At 34.3% G+C, this 23,570-nt stretch overlaps 1 long non-coding RNA gene across 1 annotated transcript; it reads left to right on the top strand.

Moving 5' to 3' along the window:
• Positions 1–119: 119 nt before the first annotated feature.
• On the top strand, positions 120–21,470 carry LOC141448086 (uncharacterized). The gene is made up of 2 exons (XR_012454842.1): positions 120–252; positions 1,092–21,470. It is a non-coding gene; the product is annotated as an uncharacterized lncRNA (long non-coding RNA).
• The last annotated feature ends 2,100 nt before the right edge of the window (positions 21,471–23,570 follow it).

Genomic DNA, 23,570 nt, shown 5'->3' with positions numbered 1-23,570 from the left:
GCTGTGTACACTCAAGAAAGAATCACGTCTTGTTTACATTAGTGCAATCAGGTGATTTCTTTGTGCCAAATACAAAAATCAAAATAAACATTGCAGTATCCTGCATGATTTCAGTCTATCTCGGTAATAAGTTCACAATGCTGTAGTTTAAAATAGAAGTTAAAACAACAGTTCGGTTTGGGTTATTTTCTTTTACTGCTTGGTTTGTTTTTCCAACTATAATCCTTAAATCCACTAGACATGTTCTAGCAGGTCAGTACGATCACCTAATACTAAGTAGAGTAAGATAGCTTTTGATATGTTATTGAATACTCAGTTGATTCTGTTGGAGGTGTTTAATATTTATAATTGGGATTTGAATTTTACAAAGAAACTTTTTAGCTGGTGATGTAAGTATTGCGATAATAGGAAATATAAAAATATTATTCTTTTTATAATGATTTCTAATTATCATCCTCCAGATTCTTTCGAATTTTGGAGTCGTGTTATTTAAATTTGGTGGCCAGGGGAGGTAAAAACTTCTGTTTTACATGATCTTTAACCAGATAGTTTATAGTTGGAAGATTTGCAAGACACATTTGTCATAGCTTAAATTTCCCGGACCTATTTAGCCGTACGGCTGCTTGTAGATGTGGATATTCTTCGTAGGATCGAATAAAATAATTATTTACTGGTTAACGAAAAAATCTGAGAAATGGCTGATTTGTTAAGTACTAGAATGGAATGAGGGGTTGGAACCTCGGACGAGGACTTTTTGTTTATAAATATCTAAAATACAGGCCAAACCAATGGGGCCTGCAAACTGTACATGTTCTTATTCTAAGGGGACATTAGTCCCAGGATAATAAATTTATTTTCTTCTTCTTGATAAGTTCAGCTTTATTATCAGTTATGTAAAGGCCCCTTTCTCTAAGAATTTATTTTAAGATTGATACAATCAGATAGATTATGATAGTTTGCTACTAGATGAAACCAAATTCATGGAAAATTTCAAATAACAACGCGTACAAGCCAAACGAAAAAAACACTTTTTGCAATGTTTGGGTATTGACTGGACCTTCCCCACAGATAATATGATATGAATCTTGTAGTTGCTGTCCAATCTGTGCTTTCGCAATGCAAGATGATGAAATTCGGAGCCATTCCTTCATCTCCAGATCAGAAGGCTGCGAGTTCAAATCACGTTGGGGGCCACAATTTAGAGTTTTTAATTTTATTGCTGAATTCAAAACTCTGAAAGAACAACTAAGTCTAATTAGAACTCTTTATTTGTAATAAAAACGAGTTACAAGTTCAGTAGGCTTCATAGAACTCTCTCTAGCTCCTTCCAACTGTTTTGCTTTGTACGCTTTGACCAACTCAAAAAAAAATATGTATAAATTGTTTATTTCTACAATATTATTTTAGTTCATTTTATCATTATTATAGCTAATTTATTATTATTACGTATATTCAGTCTTACTCCTACATTTTATAAGATCTAAGATGTGTTCATTCACTTTCTAGTTTTATTTTTAAGTTTGGTGATTGTGATTGTCAAGTTATAATAATAGTTATAGTTACGAACAAGTTTTTGACCACAATAATATATCATAACATTACTATTATTAGAATGAACGGAAATAGGATATATGTTTACATATGGCTTTTTCTTAGATCTTTAAAAAGAAAGAGGGCTTGTTCAATTCCAAAAATTGCATGTTAATAGTTTGGAGTGTATATACGATATTATGTGATTTATTGTCGATATGTTTATCTTAATAGTTCAGCATTATTTAGATTTCATTTACAAGAAAGTACTTTTTCCAATTTATGTTACCATGTGTGTTAGTTTGCACCGTATGTATTTGTATTAAAACCGCAGTCGATTTATTTCTTTTGATTCATTTTGTTTATTAATTTTTTTAACTTAAGGCCAGTGAACATGAAGTATAGAAGCTTTTTTCAGTACTCTGCCGACTTCCGGGCACTTTTCAAGATTTCTGAAGAAAGCCAGCTTTTGCATTCACAAATAATATTGTAACCTAAAAGAGAATTATATACTTACCACAAAAATAACTGTAGATTATTATGCCCTAGTTCCTTTTGTTACCCTAACTAGGGTAAGTAACTAAAGTTACTACTAACTAAACTAAAGTTACTTCTATAACTAGTGTCCCAGGGTGTGATGGTATCTTTAATTTTTCTCAGCTTGTTACAAGTTACTGAGCTCCACTTATCCTGCCAATCTTGAAGGACTTTTCTTTTGATGTTTTTGATCACATCAACTGGTAAATGCCTCTGAACCGTAGCCTCCATATTGGCTGCCTCCTTTGCTGCCACGTCAGCAGTTTCATTTCCCATTATTCCCGTGTGGCCTGGTATCCAGACGAATATTATATGCTTCGAATACAGTTGTCTCTGGGAAAGTAGGGAGCTTATGGAGTCTGAGCATATCGCTATGTTCCCCACAATGCCTCCCACAGTCACCAATGCCAGATAGACGCTACTGATAGATGGTAAGCTAAATTTGTATACCCTATTACGGATAACGACTGCTGCCCCACAACCTTGTGGATTTTTCGATCCATCCGTAAAAACCACATATGTCAACTTTATGCACTACAATAGTTCTAAGAAACTACTACTACACAGCACTACAGCCCAGGGTGGGCCTTGGCTTCCTTAACAACATTAAGCCATTGCTCCCTGCACTCTGCGTTCATTTTCCAATTTGTGACGCCCAATATATTCAGGTCGTTTTCGACATTTTGAGCCCAACGTCTTCTTGGATGTCCTCTTCCTCTTTTGCCTTGCATAGCGGATAAAAAGATTTTCTTCGGCATTCTATAGTCCGGCACTCTTACTATATGGCCTAACCATTCTATTCTTCTAGCCTTAATAAACTTAACTATATCACACTCTCCATACAGCTCATATAGCTCAATATTTTTTTTTATCCTCCATTCACCTCCCTCAAATACGGGTCCATATATCTTCCTCAGCATTTTTCTTTCGAAGACTTTCAACATTTTTATGGTAACCGTACATAGGGTCCATGTTTCGGAGGTATAAGTCACGACTGGTCTTATTAATTGGCTTTGAGTTCTAAGATACACTGTTTATAAATAGTGATTGCGTTGAATTCTTTCAACACCAATTTCAGAACATAATTTTTACTTTAGAATAACACTGATTTTTCCCTAAACACAAAACTATTTTAACTTTTCACTTGAAAAGAAAACCCAATTCTTGTAGTCTCACTATCCTTGTAGAGGCAGCCTTCAATTTTTTCCCAACTTTGGCGGAGTTTTTGGCCTTAAAAAAGTGTCTAAGGTGCGATTAATGGGCTTCTACTTCCTCTTTTAGGAACGAGTCGAAGTGTTAGATGTAACATGTAACAGAAGAATCAGAATCGAAATCCTACAAAGGTAAATTCTAAATTTCACTTGAATCCGAGATATTTAATTTTTTAGTATCGCTGTCATCTCTGATCAAAATGGCGGGGACAGTTACAGTTGTTCTAACCAAAAGTCGATTGTTCTTAAACCACACAAATTTTATAATTCCATTGATTCTTAGTAGATTCGCTATTTGATGAAGAGTGTAGGTGTGAGGCTCTTGAATTCCCTTATAAAAATATTTCGTTTTTTTAGCGAGGAGTCGAAAATATCCGTGGTAATTAAACCTTTTTTTGCCTTTTTCTGCTTGAGTAATTTTTTTTTAATAAAATCTAAATTATTAGCGAATCTAAATTCTAGTTAGATAACAAGAAGATAACAGTCAATCATATTATTGGAAAATTCAAAGCTTACGAACTTAAGTTACGAATTTCGCAATAGCATTCATTAATGCAACAGGCAAAAATGCTAAATAAGTGACAATACACCTTAATACATATATAATATATACAATATACACAAATATGCAGGGGTAGCCGAACGATTAGAGGCGAGACCTGCAAAGCTAATATGTATTTGTGGTACTGGGTTCGATTCCCGGGCTAGGCCTTGGATTTTGTTTAATGGTTAAATGTGAGAAATTTGTAGTAAAGTATGTTTGCTAGTCGCCTCCGTCCACAGTTAGTTTTGATTTTAAAGTTTTAATCTATTCTTTCCGAAAATTTTAAAAGTAATTGGGACTTTTGTGCCGCGTTCTAAAATTAATTGATTTTTTTCTATGTTAAGTGTTTTATCATCATCTAGTGTTATGACCTGCTCGTTAGAACTGTTTTGGATGGTTATCAAACTTGCATCTTTGTCATGATTGTTTTCATTTCCGTTTTCTCTTCGGAAATCGTCAAGTGTCTCTTGGGCTAATTTGTCAAGATTGTTTATCGGGTGGTCAGTTATTCTTGACAGTGCGTCAGCTACGTATTCGTTTTTCCTTGAACATATTTAATTTCAAAATCAAATTCTTCTAATAAAAGCTTCCAGCGTATTAACTTTGAATTGGGTTCCTTTATACTATGTCCATTGTAAAGGTTTGTGACCTGTCCGTATTAGGAATTTCCTTCCGTAGAGGGGACGGCGAAAGTGTTTACAGATCCAAACGAAGGATAGTAATTCTTTCTCAATAGTAGATAAGTTTAAGTCATGTTTATTAAGTGTTCTTGATGCATAAGATATGAGTAGGTCTTTGCCGTTAGACATTTGTGATAACACTGTTCCAATAGCATAGTTAGAAGCTTCTGTAGTTCTTCTGAAGATAAATTGTTTTGAGAAGTCTGGGAGTTGCAGTATTGGACTGTTTTGGAGTAAAAGTTTTAAGTTTTTCAAATGCGTTCTTATACTGTTTGTTTTCTGGGTCTTTTTTGGCGTCTTTTCTCAGTGCAGAAGTAAGAGGTTTACAGATTTTTGCATAATTCTTTATCATCTTTCTGTAATAGCCTGTTAAGCCTAAAAACTGTTTGATTTGTTTAGTAGTCTTTGGTATTGGAAAAGTTTTATTTGCTTCTAGCTATAGAGGATTAGGCCAGATTCCATCCTCAGAAATGAGATGGCCTAAGTATAGAAGTTCACGTTTGAAGAATTCTGTCTTGTCGAGCTGTATTTTCTGATTGTGTTATTTGAGTTTATCGAATACTACTTTTAAAATGTTTTAAATGTTCGCCTAAGCTGTCTGAGAAAATGATTATGTCGTCCATGTACATTAAAACATTTGGTAGTCTGGAGAAAACTATGTTCATCGCTCTTTGGAAAATTGGTGGTCCATTTTTTAAACCAAAGTGCAAGCGACGAAATTCATAGAGACCAGTTTCGGTAGAGAATGCGGTTTTTGGGACTGATTCTGGTTCTACTTCGATCTGGTGAAAGCCTGACGCCAGATCTATGCCCGAAAAATAAGTAGCTCTCCGTATTTTTCCAAACAGATCCTCGATGTTTGGTAGAGGATACTTATCAGCTATAGTTTTCTCATTTAATTTCCTGTAGTCTATAACTATACGAATTTTCCTTTTTCCTGATGTATCGATAATTTGTCTATTTCGATTTTTACGTCTTTTTGAAAATTTTGGGTGTATTTATAATTTTTAGTATATACAGGTAATTTGTCCGAAGTATTAATTTTGTGTTTTAAAAGGTTAGTACAATTTAATGGTTCGTTTTCTTTTAATATGATTTCTGGGAACTTTTTTACTAAGTCTACTATTTTATTTCTTTCTTCTTCGTTCATATGCTGTGTGTGAATTAAATGCGGATTGCTGTCTTCTGTTTCTCTAATATTTTCGGGACGGTTGGTCGCGAAAATGTTAGGGTAACATACAGTGTCTACTTCTTCGACCTCCATAGGCTCAGGGCAAATGGTCATAAGCTCATTGGAGTACGCTACACAAGTACATTCATTATTTTTTTATGTCCGAAATTCCTTCTATGTTGAATTCATCATTTTTAACAGATTTAATTAATCCCGATTTCAAGTTGGGAATTGACCTAACAGGTATCGTGATTACATTAAATCCTGGTTTTAACCTAATTTCTTTACAGGCTATAGATAATAATAATGGTTTTGATCCGCTTTCGTATTCTAATAAGTTTCTTTCAAAATTAACATTCGCTTTAATGTGTCTTAACGTTTCATGTCCTAATAGAACATCGTACTTAGGAGAGAATTCGAATAGGTACAGTTTAATTTTTTGCATTTTTGGAAATACGTAGTCTGGTTCAAAATATATATACTCAGAACCTTTACTGGTTCCTGCGGGGGTTTTTACGAATTCTTCTCTATACTTTGTTACATTTGGGGGAACAAGAGATGGTTTTATATAATTTTTTAAGGATCCCGTGTCGACTAACCACTTCCTATCTTTATAATCGACAAAGTATGGTAAGGATTTGTTAATTATTTTTACCTCCAACTGTCTGGAGGTTTCGCTGGATGACTGCCTGAGTCTAAAAAAATGATAGAAACGTTCCGTAATGTGAGTTACAGCGTTCGTCAGTTGATTAATTTGGGTTTGAATTCTTTCTGTTTCGGGGGCTTCTTTAATGTATGTCATTTCTTGGGCCGATTTGTAGTTTCTAAAATTTGGCTTAGAGGCTTGTGTTTTCATAGAGACTGTGTTTTGAGAAAACCACTTTGGAGGATGCGATTGACAGGTATTTTGTTGGTTGTTAGGTTGTTCCATGGATTGGGTTGTCGTTGCATCGGTTGATTGTAATAGTTGTAATGAAGTCTTTGGTTTGGTTGTTTGTTATAATAGGGTTTGGACTGCACTTTGGGTGGTTCATAGTTTGGAATTTTAAAATGAGGTACAATGTTCTGTTGTCTCCTTGTGTCAGTTTTATTATTAATTTCTAAAGTTGAGTTATATTTCAATTGTTCGAGCACTATGCTACAGTCATTAATGAGTTTGGTTCGAGCGTCTACTAAATTTTTAGGCTGTAAAACTTGTAGGTGGGAACCTAAGGTTGGGTGGATTCCGTGAAATAGGGTTCTTACTAATTGGGTTACGTACCCCATCTAATTTGTATCTTGTTATGACGTTGGTCCGTTTCTCGCCAAGTTTATTAAGAAATTCGATAGGGTGTTCCCTAGTAATAATAATAATAATAATAATAATAATACTTTATTATTTTTTTTTTAAATGTACAAACGATAAATTAACAAAGAAATAAAACTTAAGTAAAGAAAAAACCAAACTGAAAAAGGTGAACAAGTATTAAAAGCATGGCAAAATGCCGTCTGCCAGAGTTTACTACGTTGATTACATATATAACAAAATACGATCTACAGCCTCCCCACGGCGGGCGACCTCAATTTGAGACACAAGCCCAGAGAGAGTAGCGTTCCAACTAGGCAAACTTTCTAAGGATCCAGAAAAGTTCAAATTGTAAAGACGAGATAGGGAGCGCCAGTGTTTAAACCAGAATGCATTTCTTTTTATTATTTGAAGAGCGGTGATCTTAGGAAGACGAAAATCATCCATCGACAAGACTTTAAGGCAGTATTTAATATGCAACTTCAGTGTAAAAGAATGAATAGAGTCCAAAGCAGTTTCAATGGTCAACATATAATTGGGAGTACAAGAAGGCAGAGCAAACAACTTTTTAAGAAAAAAACGTTGAAACTTTTCCAAGCAGTCAAAGAATTGAAACCCCCAGATTTGGCAACCGTAACACACGACAGCCCGCGACACGCTATTGAAAACTTGAAGTTTAGCATCCAAAGGGACATTTTTATTGAGTATAAAACTGGACCAAACCGTGTTTACGCCCAGTTTAGCTGTGGAAATCCTACTCTCAAGCTGAGGAAGGAAAGACAATCGACGGGTCAGGATAACACCAAGATATTTATATCTATTCACGATTTCTATCTGCTGATCTCCGTAGAACCATTTCTCTGAAGAGGACAATCTACCGCCTTTCCGAAAGACCATTATTTTAGATTTCCTAAGGTGAACAGTGAGATTCCACTGTTCGCTATAGTAACCGAGAATTTTAATATTTCCTTGAAGGGAAATCGGATTATCAGCTATGAGAACAATATCATCAGCAAATAATAATACGTTAATCCTGACCCTGTCGACTATCACTCCCCCCTCCAAGAGCAAATGCAAATCATCCTCGAAAAGAGCGAACAAAATTGGACTCAACAAACAGCCCTGCCTGACGCCTGAACTCACACGAAAAGGTTCAGATATCCCATCAGCAGTACGTACTGAAGAAGCTGCAGAGGCGTACATTGCCTTTATTACGTTGATAAATTTAGTCGATACCCCTAAGTTGAATAATTTTAAAAATAATAAGTTGTGATTTATTGTGTCAAAAGCTGACTTAAAATCGACAAAGAAACAATATAGTTTTTGGCCTTTATTTAATAGCTTAAGGTTAATTAAGTTAATAAGAATGAAAATATTATCAACTGCGGAGTAACCGCGTCTAAACCCGGCTTGGAATTCACATAACAAGTTATTAGTTTTCACGAATTTTTCTAGTCTAGAAAGAAGAAAAGCTGTGAAAATTTTGGCTAAAGTATCCAAGCAAGAGATGCCCCTATAATTATTTAACTCATTAATGTTGCCGTTCTTGAAAAGCGGAAATATAATAGAATGGCCAAATGAATCAGGCAGTAGGCCTAAGTCAAAAATATAATTGAAAAAAGCCAGCAGTCTGTCAATAAAGCAGGAAGGAGAGAACCTATAAAATTCATAAATAATACAATCAGGTCCAGGAGCCCTATTAGACTTGAGGTCAGTAAGAATAGGCATGAGTTCTTCAGGTGTGAAGGGCGAATCCAGAATAGATGAAGAAATAAATGGGGCTGCAAATAAAGTAGGAGACACTGTAGGGGGGTTCAATATATTTCTGAAATGGCATACCCACTCCTCCATCGGGATATTCCCACAAACGAAGGTTTTTCGACGAAGACGATTAACAAGTTTCCAAAACTCTTTGGAAATTTTTAGGCTGTAAAACTTGTAGGTGGGAACCTAAGGTTGGGTGGATTCCGTGAAATAGGATTCTTACTAATTGGGTTACGTACCCCATCTAATTTGTATCTTGTTATGACGTTGGTCCGTTTCTCGCCAAGTCTATTAAGAAATTCGATAGGGTGTTCCCTAGTGTTTGATCTCATTATAGTTATCTCGGCAATTAGGACTGGAACGGTTCTATTGGCTGCGAAATTTTTCTTTAAGACTCTACTTATGTCTAATAAATGATCCGCATTGTTATTTAGGACTACTGCCTCTGCGAGGCCATCTAAATGGATCATTGCCGCTCTAAATAGTATCCAATGATTACTATCCCTTTCCCGTACAGTTTCATCACAATGCACAGCATAGATGTAGAGTGGATATAAAATTGGGTAATTTGTAGGGTGTCCCGTCATACCGGGGAATGTATTTAAGTACCTCAAGCGATATGGGTTTTGAAACTAAAGGAGTTTCGTTTGCCATTTTGTAACTTTAACTTGGAAAAGAAACTGAAATACACACAAAAATAATAAATGAAATTTGAGATGAGAGAGAATTACTCACAAGAAATTGATCTTGGATTCTTGCTCCTGTGATGTTGCAGGTCCTCGATGTCTTCCTCCTTAGGGCTGCATCCTGCTGATCGAAGCGAATGACCACGTAGAAATAAAATTTTTCAAAAGCTTTTCGAGTCCCTGTTCGCGAGCGCCAGTTATGATGTTTGAAAGTACAAAGTGCTTTTTAAAAAATTTTATTTAGCAGAAAAACGTAGATTACAACAGCTCGGAGTGTAAAACATGAAGAGAGTGAATGTAGGAAAAATGAGTGGTTTTATTATGATGTTTTTTGGAGTCAGACTCGTTAGGACAATGCTGTAACTCACGGCACCTAATCGGTAGCTGAACGTAAAGCCCACCTTTACTAGGCATTACTTTACTTTAAACACATATGCAAGCAATGATAATTTGATGTTGATCTGTTGTTTGATTTTGTGGACAGTATACTGCTGGAATGGATTCCGCCAACAGAGAGATCACAGTAGTCTGTAGAGAGGGAGTTATAGTGTGTGGAATTAGGAAGTGTGGGATAGGGATTGGCGGATAAGTATTGCTGTCCCTCCGTGGGCGGTTGTGTTAGGGAGGTTAGTTATGCAGGTAGTGTAGCCTGCAATGTAGAATCGTGATCTATCAGTGACGTGTGTCTTAGTTATTAAGACAGGGGTCGGCAACCCGCGGCTCACGAGCCGCATGCGGCTCTTTTATCCAAATTTTGTGGCTTTTCAGCCTGTCCGAAGTAAATTGTATATTTCCATTTTATTGAAACAAATGAAAATTTCATTTATTAAAGTAAAGTTATTTTTCAAAAAGAATTTTAAATGTGATAGGTTTGAAATTGAATAGAATTATATTAAAATACAGTACGTAATATATAGGACTGCCGTCATTTTCATTCAAACACAGGTTTAGTTATTATTTATTTGTTTATTTACTTTGTAGTATGTGGAAATAAATATATAAAACATTTAAATGTTATTGAATATCATAAAATAATAATTTGTGAATACAAATGATCTACAGAGTTGTTTACACTATCATCCTTGCGGCGCTTGGTAAGATTTATTAAAATTATTTAAGAAGAAATGGCTCTCTACTTAAAATAGGTTGCCGACCCCTGTATTAAGACAATAATCTATTCATTTGTCGCCTATTACAAGTTCTAGTCCTTGTCTTCGGTATGTAAGTCTGATTGCGATCCAGTGGTGAAGGGGTGAGGGAGTGCTGGGAGCGGGTTTAGGCAGGAGACAGTTGACTACAGTTCAGAGGAGAGATACAGTGGAGTTTTTAACCAAACAAAATAACTTTTTATGTCAACATCTAGGAAAACCTAAATGTTATTTTTTTTTTATGATTTAAGGCGCTCAACATCTAAGGTTATTGGCGCCCGGAGCTTTTTTCAGTGCACTGCCGGCCTCCGGACAGTTTTCTCTCGTTACAGAGAACAACACTGTCCGTCGCCGGCCAGTGAGCTGTAAGAAGCTCCTACGAAGAGAAAATCTAAGGGTCAGCAGCTGGATTCGAACCCAGGTCCTCCGCGTGGGAGTCCAGTACGCTAACCGCATAGCTAATCCCTTCCTTACCTAAATGTTATTATCTCCTGTCAAGTATTAATTCAGATTAAGTTTGTAACTTATTTTAATAAGAAAAAGTGAAAAAAAATAAAATAAAAATGAATGAAATCGGCGAGGGTAGTCCTGCTGCTTGTTATTTTGACTGGGTATTTAACAACTAGTAGGAGGTTAAAATGTGTAAAATTTCTTTAGAATAGGAATTTATCATAAATTTGTAACGGTTGTGCAGAGGGACAGTTTCATTTGTATGGCGAAAGTAAATAACCGTGTTGACAATAAAGCCAATAGGTGTGGCAAGGTATGAAGGGATTGTTGGCCACCTGTGTAACTTGGGGTAACAAAGCCTTTGCACCGAACAGGAGGCAAACTTTTTCGGTAATTTACCTTATTTAAGTATTTACAGTATAGAAGACAAGCTATGTTCATGTAGTGTACCTAACTGTACCTCTGTAACTACTTACTTAGGTTTTATTTTCTATGCAAAGATATTAGTGTAACTTAAGTCTCTAGCCACCTCCATTCCTGCGAAAGTGATTATTAATTGGCAATATATACTTTGGCGAAGCATCTGTCTATGTAAACAGACAGGCGACTTCCTCTCGCGACAATCTAATAAAATTGCAAACTTCGGATTTTACAACATTTATTTATAGTGTTATCTCACAGTCAGGGAAGAGTTTAAAAAGTTCAAACAAGAAAACAAACAAACAACTATACCACAACTTTATTTTTATTAAACAAGATAAACACCAGATACATAGATCACACTCATCAACGAAACCCAACCTTAAGACCGCTTCTCATAACGTGAAGATAACCCAACTATATCCTGCCTTCTTTCCCTTAACTATCGAAGGGATCTACCAATCGATTAGACTATTTTTTTTTATTTTAATATTTTTCGCCCCTTTAACAATAGTATATACCAGTCTGAAGTCTACATCTTAAAAATATCGTTGATTCTATCCGATACAGCTCGAATGGTGTTTTTTGTCTGTTTCTGACCACGTTCAGATTTTCATCTATCATAAGAGGAGGTATACTTAGGTGTAAATAATTTGACTCAACTAGTTACTATCAACAATATTATTTGCTAAGTGAGTGAAGAAGCGAAACATTATTATTTATTATAATTAATGTTAAAAAAAAAATTGGTTTCTTAAAAGCATGGAGTTTTGTAAAATAAGTGTAAGTTGGTAAACTCAGATTTATTATTCTGTAAAGAATAATTAAATTAAAAGTTGTTTCAACCAACTAAATAAAAATTACACAAAGTAAAACAAGCAAGTCACTAAGCGTCTCTTAAGTTTCTAAGAACCTTTACAGTCTTATAACCTGCACTCGTGTTCATGGTCGGGATCGTGGAGCGCTCTACCGGACATTTACATAAGTAATTAAAAATCTAACAATGAATTTACTTAACTGAAAAAAAAGCAACCGCTCATAATATAATTAGAATTAATCATTAACCGAGAAAGAACTATTACCAGAATGAGAAAAAGTAGAAAAAAAAGCATTATAAAGAAAATATTTAAGATTTGTCCCACAATACGTAAACAATTCTATCATTAATAATCAGTAATCAATCATTAATACTAAATAGAACTGAAAGCAGTCACAGTAAAATAATATGCCTATATCAATTGATAATACACCACAAACAACGTGAAGTGAATAAAATGAGTTCTAAGAAATAATAATAATAAAAATAAGAGAATGTACATATATTGTCATGTACATTCAATATTCCGGGCGGTACAAATTAAAACTCTCTAATAGGACAATTGTTTGAGGTCAAAAACTGCACGAAAAAGCTTAACGTGGGACACACTTGACTTTAACAATTTTTTTCTCTTTTTCTATAAAAGATGTAATTGCCTTTTTTTTCTTTCTGTTTAATAATACAAGGCAAATCCTCATTTACAAGAGTATATCACAAACGACATGAAGTAAATAAAATGATTTAGGAATTAGTGAATTAGAGATGAAGTGTGAACAATCATAATTATTATTTTTTTCTTTCAGCTTAAAATTTTGTAATAAAAAGTCACTAATTAAATTTTATTTTTTATAGATCAGGATTGAAAATAATTTTTTTTTTAAAAAAAGTTGGTCACTCTGCTTAGATAACTTTAATTTACCAGCTGATCTGCCTGGACAGTTACCGGCAGCCATCTTTAACTCATTATTGGTGTCACTTTATTTTTTAAGAGAGTATTAGTGCATGTTAAAGTGAAAGTCTATTTTTAAAATTGTATTTAAGTTTTTCTTAGTCCGTGGTATGCAGTTTTAGTACGAATTGTATTGTGATTTTTTTAAAAAAATGTGTCAAATGTCAATTACTATTGGACTGTGGTGATCTATTGAGATGGTGAGCAACTTTTATATTTCTTAAACAAGGTAAGACTTTATTATCCAATCACTTATTTTAAATTTTAATTATATTTGTATTATTCTTGCATGTAAATAGTAACATATTATAAATTAATTATTTCTAACAAATAATATTAGTTCTCCGTCTTCACTAAGTTCAGTGTTGGATATTCTTTAATATTGATTTTTTTTTTGGAATTGATATCTCACTATTTTTAATGTATTCACCTATCTTTTCTACCTAATCGACTAGAAAATTAAAATAAGAATTCTTAGTTTCCCCATGTTATATTTTTGGAATTAATTTATCATGTTATATGACCGCAACTGCTTACGAATTTAAAACTGCCTATTATGTTATTTTGACCGCTGTTACCATACATTTTATGTAAGTCCATGACCGTCCATGTAGATACTAAGAATTTTTAAAAATAGAAAAATTTTAAAATAATATTCCATTTTTTTTAGGTTTTACATTTTTATGGATTTTTTTTTTTTATTACAAACTGCAAAAAATAAAAATTATATTTTATGGCGATTTACATTGAAACAATCAATACAAAAGTGTGGTTTATCTTCACAATCATCGCAATAAGTGGAGACCTATTTAACTTTTCATTTTTTTGTTGTATCATCCCTTGCAGTATCTTCTTGTTTTCACAATCAGGCCTTCTTTCTTCATAAATTTATGATTTTTCATACATTTTCTTGATGATATTCGTTCTTCTGAATCTGTTACTTCTATTTCTTTTTGCGCTAGTAGTTGTCTTATTAACATTTCTTTAAATTTTGTTATGTTTATCTTTTTATTAGCAAGTTGAGTATAGATTATATGAGCATTTACTACCGCAGTTCCCAGTAAGAACTCTATTGCAAGTTCTCTGTACCAAAGGAGTATTGTACGATGACCTCTGATCGGATAAATCAATAGCAGATTTGGTTTCATTGTATGCGATTACAGTTTTTTGGTATTTTTTTACACTGCCTGTGCGTCTTTCTATGTCTGTGGTCTCAGTCGTATGTTTAGTTGATAAAACCAAAACATCTCTTTTGTCCCGGCCATTTCATCACACGTATCCCTCGTTCATTTTCCAATCCAAATATTTCGCCTTTTCTTAGTTTTTTGTGGATCATCTCTTTAGGATTTCCTCGGCGATTAGGTCTCAGTGTTCCTATGTAATGTGTTTTCCTGTCGAGTAATAAATTTGCAAGCTCAAGACTTGTACAAAAACTGTCTGCAATGATTGTTCGCCCATTCACGTTTAGCAGTCTTTGTTTTTCCCCATGTTGTTCTTTGAAATTTATTTCCAAACCTTTTTATGGATTCTTTAATATTTTCTTCTTTATCGGCTGTAGTTAAGTTCAAAATTAGCGTTCTTGTTTTCCACAAATAATTGTTTTGTAATTGATTTCTAGACTTTTTTGATGTAATAATGTCATGAATAACAAGTTGAGAAATCTTATCATGTCCACTTCAGAAGAAGTAACTACTAACAAGACAATCATATTCAAAATGTTTATAATTCAAATTATGCAAATCCCGTTTACACTTAGTGCACTTAATGCGCCCAAATGATACAATTAAATAGTATTGTTCTGATAACACTAGGTAACACAAATTTTGTTCCCAGCTTTTAAATGTTATATTCCAATTGCTTATGTCTAAAACAAATTAAAAATTGCTTACATTCATCATAAACTTCGCTGTGTGACCACCGCAACGAAAATTATGCATTTTTACTACAGAAACAGGCGATTTTGCATCTTCTCATTCATACAGTCAGACTAAGAACTCTATATGCATTGCAAATTTACACAGATTACCAAAAACTGTTCAGAAGTGTGCGGTTTTCCGAGATTTAGGACTATACTGCAAATCAGTTTCACGAATCACTCCCCAAATATAGTCGTCCTTCATGTTTTCGTTATATTGTCCTTGGTAAGGGCGTTCAAAGTTCATAATGTCCTGGTGAAAGCACTCGCCTTGCTCCTCTGAATAAGCTCCCATGTTCTCTTTGAACTTATCAAGATGAGCATCAAGGATATGGATTTTGATTGACATCCTGCAGCCCATTGTAGCATAGTTCTTTATCAGAGTCTGAACCAGTTGTACATAGTTTTCATCTTTATGGCTGCCTAGGAAGCTGCGAACCACGGCGACAAAACTGTTCTCTCCTTCCTATTCAGCTTCTTGGGAAATTCCACTGCACTCTATGATCTTGATTTGTGGTCCGACGAAGACACCAGCTTTGATCTGTGCTTCAGACAGCTTAGGTAAAAGATCTTGGAGGTAATTGAAAGCTCTCGACTCCTTATCTAGAGCCCTGACAAATTGTTTTATGAGCCCCAACTTGATGTGTAGTGGTGGCATCAGCACCTTGCGGGGGTCCACTAGTGGCTCCCACTTTACATTGTTCTTCCCCACAGTGGACTCCGTCCGCAGAGGCCAGTCCCGCCTGTGGTAGTGCGCTTCAGTATCCCGGCTGTCCCAAAGGCTAATAAAGCAAGGATACTCAGTAAAACCACCTTGGAAGCCCATCAGGAATGACACCTGTGATGTCCCAATCAATTAGATCCTGTCTATCCGTCTCTCAGGAAGGGCTTTAGTGGCCCTATATAACTGTAGTTATACAGCTACCTTCAATTCTGTACAGCCCCAGAAAGTTCTAGATAATTCTGGACAGTTCTAGAAACTTCTTCATAGTTCTCACAATTCCAAAAACTTCTTAAGTATCTTGAAATATTGCGAATATCCTTAAAAATAGATCAATTTCAAAATATCATTATGCTGACCACAAAAGCAAAGTTTACAGGGGATAATACTTTTTTCTATTCATTTAAGGTACAAACAATCAGGAAAACACACTTAAAAAACTGGGTACAAAATTTTTTTTTGAAAATTGTTACATAGTGTAATTGAGGTTTTTGCATCATATATCCAAATTATTTCTGTGTTTCAACATCTCCGATTTAAATTTTTCAATATATTCATTTGTTTAAACCAAAATATGTCCCGCCTTATTACCTGAAATGCCAAAATCTGTGGTAACTTGTAATCAGGAAGACGCAAGTTTATAACTTATTATTATTTTGTGAACTACCTAAATGATTATCTTTTATTTTTCTATTTATTTATGTGCATTCTTTTAATTTGTCCTTATTATAAGCTGCTGTACTGACCTTACTCCATTTGTAAAACTTAATTTAAACAAATAAACGTTTATTATTACCATTACCATAAAATTCTTGTTTGAATAGAACCTCTGACAGACGGTACACGTAATCATATGATACTAGTTTTGATTTCTGTTTGTATTTCTTACTGAACAAACATGTTAAAATAAATATTTAATCTATCTAGTTAAACATGTGTAAAACTAGGTATTAGAGATAATGCCTATCTCTCTTTACCGGAGAGTTCTCCAAGGGGATAATCTCCGGCTAATTTCTTTATTTTCTTCTCGGCAGCTAACATCTCACTTCATAAAGGCGAATCTATTTCTATTAGGAGAGAACAAGTAGTGTCAACAGGTCCTTAGAATGACTAAATACAAAGCCTTCTTTATAATCCAGTTTAAACCTTCCTCAGTCTCTCCACATGCACCATTCTTTATCTGCTTAAGAATTTCCTAGCCTAGCAGTTGGCATTCTATATATATAAAAGTTACTTATTGTGTCACTCCCATTATTCTTTTAACCCTTTCCGGACCGAATTATTATACAGAGAGAGAGAAAAAAAAAACTTTTTTTACTGCAATAAATAATGCTTAAAATGAACAAATCAAATATTTTTTTCCATTTTGAATGTTTTGAACATTTTTTGGAAAATGATTCCATATGGCATCATTGGGCACCAGTTAGCAAGAATGAAAATAATTAAAACTTTATTTATTCCATCTAGGAATGGTTGAATTTTGTACAATTTATTGTAATTAGGGTGATTTGGATCAGAGATAAAGTTTGTATTGTCATTCACATGGAAAAATGTGCGAAGTTTGTCAAAACGATTTCTGCTCATTGCATCCGCAATTAGAGGATACCTGGTATCTCTGGCCCAATACATTCTATAGCTTGGCATTTTTACAATTCCGCTCATGATGTTTATACCCAAAAATTTTTTTATTTCATTAATTGTGGTGCCAATAGATTGGGCAGTCTTTTGAGCAGAATATAAATTAGATTGCTCCACAAAATTTTTTAAAATTTCATTCGAACAAAAGAGTTGAAAATAATTTATGGGCTTGTCACATCCATAAGTGATATTGTGTTTTTTATTGAAAGAAAAATTAGTACAATTCAAGTGAAAATCATCCCTAACTGGTACCCAACTAATGTTGTTCCCGCGTAATAATTTTGGAGGTTTCCTTTTTGCTTCAGGGGTTGGTAAAACAGGATCCTGCAAATCATTGGAAGGGTTTCCTGAAATATTTTCCGAACTAGCTGATCTTTCATCCTCAGTAAAAAAAACTCATCTTCATTTGGTAAAGTGGTATAATTAGAGTCTGTTTTTGGGGGTAAATTCGCGTTGGCATCAACTTCCCCAATTTGTTCATCTTCAGAATCCGAAGATTCTAAGTCAACATCTGACCAATTACCGTCTAATATAATCTTTATAGCTTCTTCGGGTGTATACATGCGCTCCATGTTAAAAAAAAACAGGTCAGAATATACCCTATGTAATAAAAAAAATAGAATGGTTAATAGTCAAGTTTTGCTCAAAGAGTCCATATGGACTCATTTTTAAAATTTCGATTATACAAATAAATATAAGTTAAATAAATTGAAACATACCTAATTCAAGATAAATAACACTTAGTTTCTACAAAAACAAATAATTAAGAAACAAAAAAGCTTTAAAAAATGCAAAAAAAAATTCACAAATACAACTGTAATGAAGACGATTTTCTGGTGGTTGACAACAATGAAATAAAAACATATTATATTTTCGCGGGCAAGAATTATGTAAAAATTACGACTTGTGCTGCCCCAACAGGCATGAAAGAAAACTAAAATGATGCCAATTGTATTATTTGGTCAAAATTAAGCAAGAAATAATACATTTTAAACTAGTGATGCCATATGGCATCATCGAGCTGGAAAGGGTTAAAACAAATATTTTATTCAAAATTTACAAGAATATGATAATATTAATAATAATTAAGATAAATACAGTCGACTCTCGATAAATCGAAATCCAAGGGTCTACAAGAAAAATTCGAATTATCGAGACTTCGAATTATCAAGAAGGGGAAAAAAAATTCGAATTATTAAGAGTTTTTATTATGTATATATGTATGTACATACGTATATTGAAAATACATATGAGCTTACCTAAGTTTTAGACATATATAGCCTCAAGTAAAAAAGTAAATATAATGAAAACGACAAAAAAGAACAAAAAAATTACATATGTATTAACATTTCAATAAATAATAATATACATATGTACCTAATTAAAAAAATGAAGAACAGTTTTTTGTTACAATGTGGCTTGACTTAGTTAGTGACTTAGAATTGTAGGAAGCGTTTATGGTGGAATATTGAAAGTTTTGGCGATATCTTTTTCTTTCGAACCACTTTCCACGGCCGCGATAATGTTTTCTTTGTCAGGCATATAAGGGAGACGTACTTCCCCTTTGCATTCATCGTGACAAACTAAGAAAGAGAATTGGAAAGTTAAGCTGGGCTGAAACGAAGGAAACATTACGCAGAAAATGGACAATAAACGGAAAATGAGAAGTAAACATTACTAGGGAAAATTCGAATTATAAAGAGCGGAAGCGGCCTCGTTCGAATTATAGAGCCTTCTCTCCCCCTGTTGTTAAGAAAAGGATTTCGAGTTATCGAGCGTATCTAAATACACTGAATTTTTTCGATTTACCGAAGTTAGCAGCTGGTAGAGTTTGAATTGTCGAAAAATTCGAATTATCGAGAGTCGACTGTATTTGAAAAAAAGAAGAAAATCAATTTTACAGGAATACAAAAACAAACTTGAATGGCAATAATGGTTGTACCGTCTGCCAGAGTTGCGCACTTACTAACTCTCGCAACAACTCACAAAAACATCACTTGGGAGTCTGAACCTTATAGACTTGTCTTCCGAAATTCCTGTCAACTTGAAATCGTCCTCTTCTTCTGTAACAAGATGGACCCAAAGTTTATCTTCTACTTTGTCCATCATCTTCATTGTCAAAATATTTGCTTAGTAATTTAATTTGTTAAGTTTTTGAAACAGATTTTATTACTCTGAAAAGAATACATTTTATAAATAAATACAATACAAAAAAAAATACAAAATGATACATGAATCATTAAAAAAAATATATTACCTGAAAAGAATAATTAAATTACTAGGTAATATTTAAACGTCCCCCTGAACACTATGTAAATACTCATTCGATCTAAGTATGTAAATACTCCAAAAGTTTGCAATGTAGCTTTGTGTTGGTAAATTTCGCAAGTGAAAGTAGATCCAAATGCGGTCACAACTTTTTCTGCCATTTTTTTCCCCCAAATCGGATATTTTTTCTTCTGTGACTTAATTGTTATAAAAATAATTTTTTGATTCTGATCGTTTTAAAAATGTGTTTTAGTTTATTATTGAGTTGGTAAGTCAATCATTTCCATTTGTAGTTTGAAAATTTAATACTTCTCTCCATAGAGGTAATTGGGTCTTTAATCGAATAGCCTCCCTTAGAAGCTCAGGTGAGAAGGGCGGCGGGTAATAGAGCCAAAAATGAACACAGGGTCTATTTACAAGACTATATACAGATATACGGAACTATTTACATTTACAAACATTAGATATAATGATTTTTGGTGAATATCGAGGTGCGGTCTTGAATAAAAACAACTTTTTTTCTTTATACCAACGTTTCGGTAATTTTTACAACCTTCTTCAGGGTCTGTACAAAAGGAATATTACACTAATATAGATAAAATTGAAAACCAAAAAAAATAAATAAAAATTATTTCTAAAATATAAAATTTAAATAGATAGATAAATATAATTTGGAAAGACTTACATTACAAACGAACAATCTTTCAAATTTTTACAATGACATTCTTCAGACAGTAACTTAAGAAATTACTCACCACATACCTTAGGTTTTTCCAGCCCTATTGTTTTCACCCCTCCCTTACCTCTATATAAACCCGCTTTTCCGTGAATCCTTAACAGTTATGATTAGGGAACGGATTCGTATGTATTTACATATTTTTTTCTAGGCAATTTACAGACGTTTTTCAACTAGAAGTATTCATACTGACACTTTTTAAGTCGTTTGAGTCTACTTTTATTTCACATATTTCCACATATTTGGATGTTATCGCATATTTATACATATTTGATTAAAATAAATAAATATTTCTACATATTTAATCAAAATATGTACATATTTTTTCATATTTTTCATTTTGGGCATATTTTCATAATTGGGAGGTGGTTGACAGGAACTGTGAACCACAGACTGTAGGGCTGAGAATCACAATGGGCAATGGTTGTTGTAATTTACACAGAATGCTGCTAAACAGTGACGGGCACTTGTTAGTTCTTTGAAGTTGTCTGACGTTGTCTGCTCTTTCAGCTCGTTCGTTGAAGTGTCCAATTCATTTCGTTCGGTCACTAAGTGTATTCTTTTTTGGGTGAAATGCCACGAACATCGGCCTCAAACAAACAACTGGTTGCTAAATATCTTCGCAAGTTTCCAGCAGAATTTTCTCCTGGGAGTAAGGGAGATCTGATCAGATCAAAACTGGTAGAAGTACTGAGCAAGAACAAAGATTTCTGATATTATCAGTGGAACAGAAGTCACCTCAGAACATCGTGTACCCTTTACAACCAACGATATAACTTCTTTCAGCAAGGCACCTATAACATCTGTAGATGTTGAACGATCTTTTAGTCGTTACAAGTCCATCTTACGCCCAGATCGTCGTCACTTTACGTTCCAACATTTGAAATTTCATGTGGTTGCAAACAATTTCGAAGAGAGAAGTTTTCAAAATTGAAAATTTAACACATCTTTTTATAAATTGTAAAAATGTTCTTTGTTGTATAAATAATTATAACTTGCCCCCCCCCCAAAAAAATCCATTTTCATAAAAAAAAATGTCCATTTTACTTAAATATTCCAGAAAATATTTTAAGAAAATCACATATTTTCCACATAATTGACGAAAATAAATGCATATTTTATTTAAATATTTGGCATTTTTAGATACATAAAAATCCGTTCCTTAGTTATGATGATATACTCGTAGCTCTACATTAAACTTCACAAACTTTTTTTATAATGTAAGTCTTTCCAAATTATATTTATCTATCTATTTAATTTTGTGTTTTAGAAATAGTTTTTATTTATTTATTTTTATTTTTTCAATTTTATCTATATTAGTGTAATATTCCTTTTGTACAGACCCTGAAGAAGGTAGTAAAAATTACCGAAACGTTGGTATAAAGCAAAAAAGTTGTTTTTATACAAAAATCATCTATCAACAACGCTCGAAAAAACCAAAACCATCATTAGATATAATAGAAATCAGAAATAAAAGTTAGTCACTAAAGATACTGTTAAATTATGGAGGAGAACAGAAGGTGTGGTGTCTAGAATATACGAGGGTCGTTTGAAAAGTCCGTGCAAAGTCAGAGAGATAGCACTACTGGCGCGTATCGAGGTTATGTTTAGTTAGTAGCATCTATTGGAAGAACACACACCAAGTTTCAGCCAGATCTGTCTATTTCTTTGTGTTTGGCATTCGTTTGAATCGAGAAAGTCGAGTGATTTTCAAAAAAATGGACGAAAAAGAATTTCGTGTGTTGATTAAACACTACTTTATGAAAGGCAAAACGCCTCTGGAGACTAAAGAGAAGCTTGATAAACATTATGGTGACTCTGCACCTTCGATTAGAACAGTTTATAAGTGGTTTCAAAATTTTCGGAGTGGCCATATGGGCACAAGTGACGCTGAACGTTCTGGACGCCCTGTTGAGGTTACTACTCTAGAAATCATTGATAAAATCCATGATATGGTGATGGATGACAGAAGAGTGAAGGTGCGTGAGATTGCTAGTGCTGTGGGCATCTCGAATGAACGGGTACATAATATTTTGCATCATCATTTGGACATGACAAAGCTATCCGCAAGATGGGTGCCGCGATTGCTCACGCTTGACCAAAAACGAAATCGTGTGAAGTGTTGCAAGGACGGTTTGCAGCTGTTCCAGAAGAATCCGCAGGACTTTAAGCGTCGTTTCGTTACTGTGGATGAAACATGGATACATCACTACACTCCTGAGACCAAAGAACAATCTAAACAATGGGTTACCAAGGGGGAATCTGCGCCAAAAAAGGCGAAGACCGTTCCTTCGGCCGGAAAGATTATGGCGACTGTCTTTTGGGATTCGCAAGGAATAATCCTCATCGACTATCTGGAAAAGGGTAAAACTATTACAGGTGCATATTATTCATCGTTATTGGACCGTTTGAAAACCGAGCTGCAAGAAAAACGCCCACGATTGGCCCACAAAAAAGTCCTTTTCCATCACGACAACGCACCAGCTCACACCTCAGCAGTTGTGGTCGCAAAATTAATGGAAATTCTACAGTGTAAAAGATGCCAACAATATGGCCATACGAGGTCATATTGCAACCATAATCCCAGATGCGTAAGATGTGCAGGTATGCATCCATCTTCAGAATGCAAGAAACCAATAGAAACTCCTCCAACATGTGCACTTTGTCTTGAAGCCCATTCAGCAAACTACAAAGGTTGCACTGTTCACAAAGAACTTCAGCGCCTCAGAAGAAGAAACATCTATGCCAAAAATGGAATATGGCCAGATCAACATCAAAATGGTTCATCACAGCAAACTGCTCTTCCTCCCAAAAGCTCCGAATTTCCTGTGCTTCCTGCTAAAGAATCTACTCGTCAACAACCTTTTCCAACCACCACCAGCAACAGACCCACATATGCAGAAGTTGCGGGGCCTTCAGCGATTCGTCCAGCTCTTACTCAACCATCCCCCATCTCTCACGACCTCACCTCTCTCCTTAACACATTCTTCTCCGAATTCAAGTCTCTCATCACTCCACTCATCACACTACTCACTTCTCTGGTAACAGAAATCATTCCCAAACTCTCACGTTGAACTCTAATCTTCAACAATCACTCGCA

The sequence above is a fragment of the Rhodnius prolixus genome, unplaced genomic scaffold (genome assembly GCF_049639745.1).
Source record: "Rhodnius prolixus isolate KJV_2025 unplaced genomic scaffold, Rpr scaffold_1, whole genome shotgun sequence".
NCBI lineage: Eukaryota > Metazoa > Arthropoda > Insecta > Hemiptera > Reduviidae > Rhodnius > Rhodnius prolixus.
The sequence above is the reverse complement of the archived record's forward strand: the minus strand, read 5'-3'. Positions and strand labels throughout refer to the sequence as shown.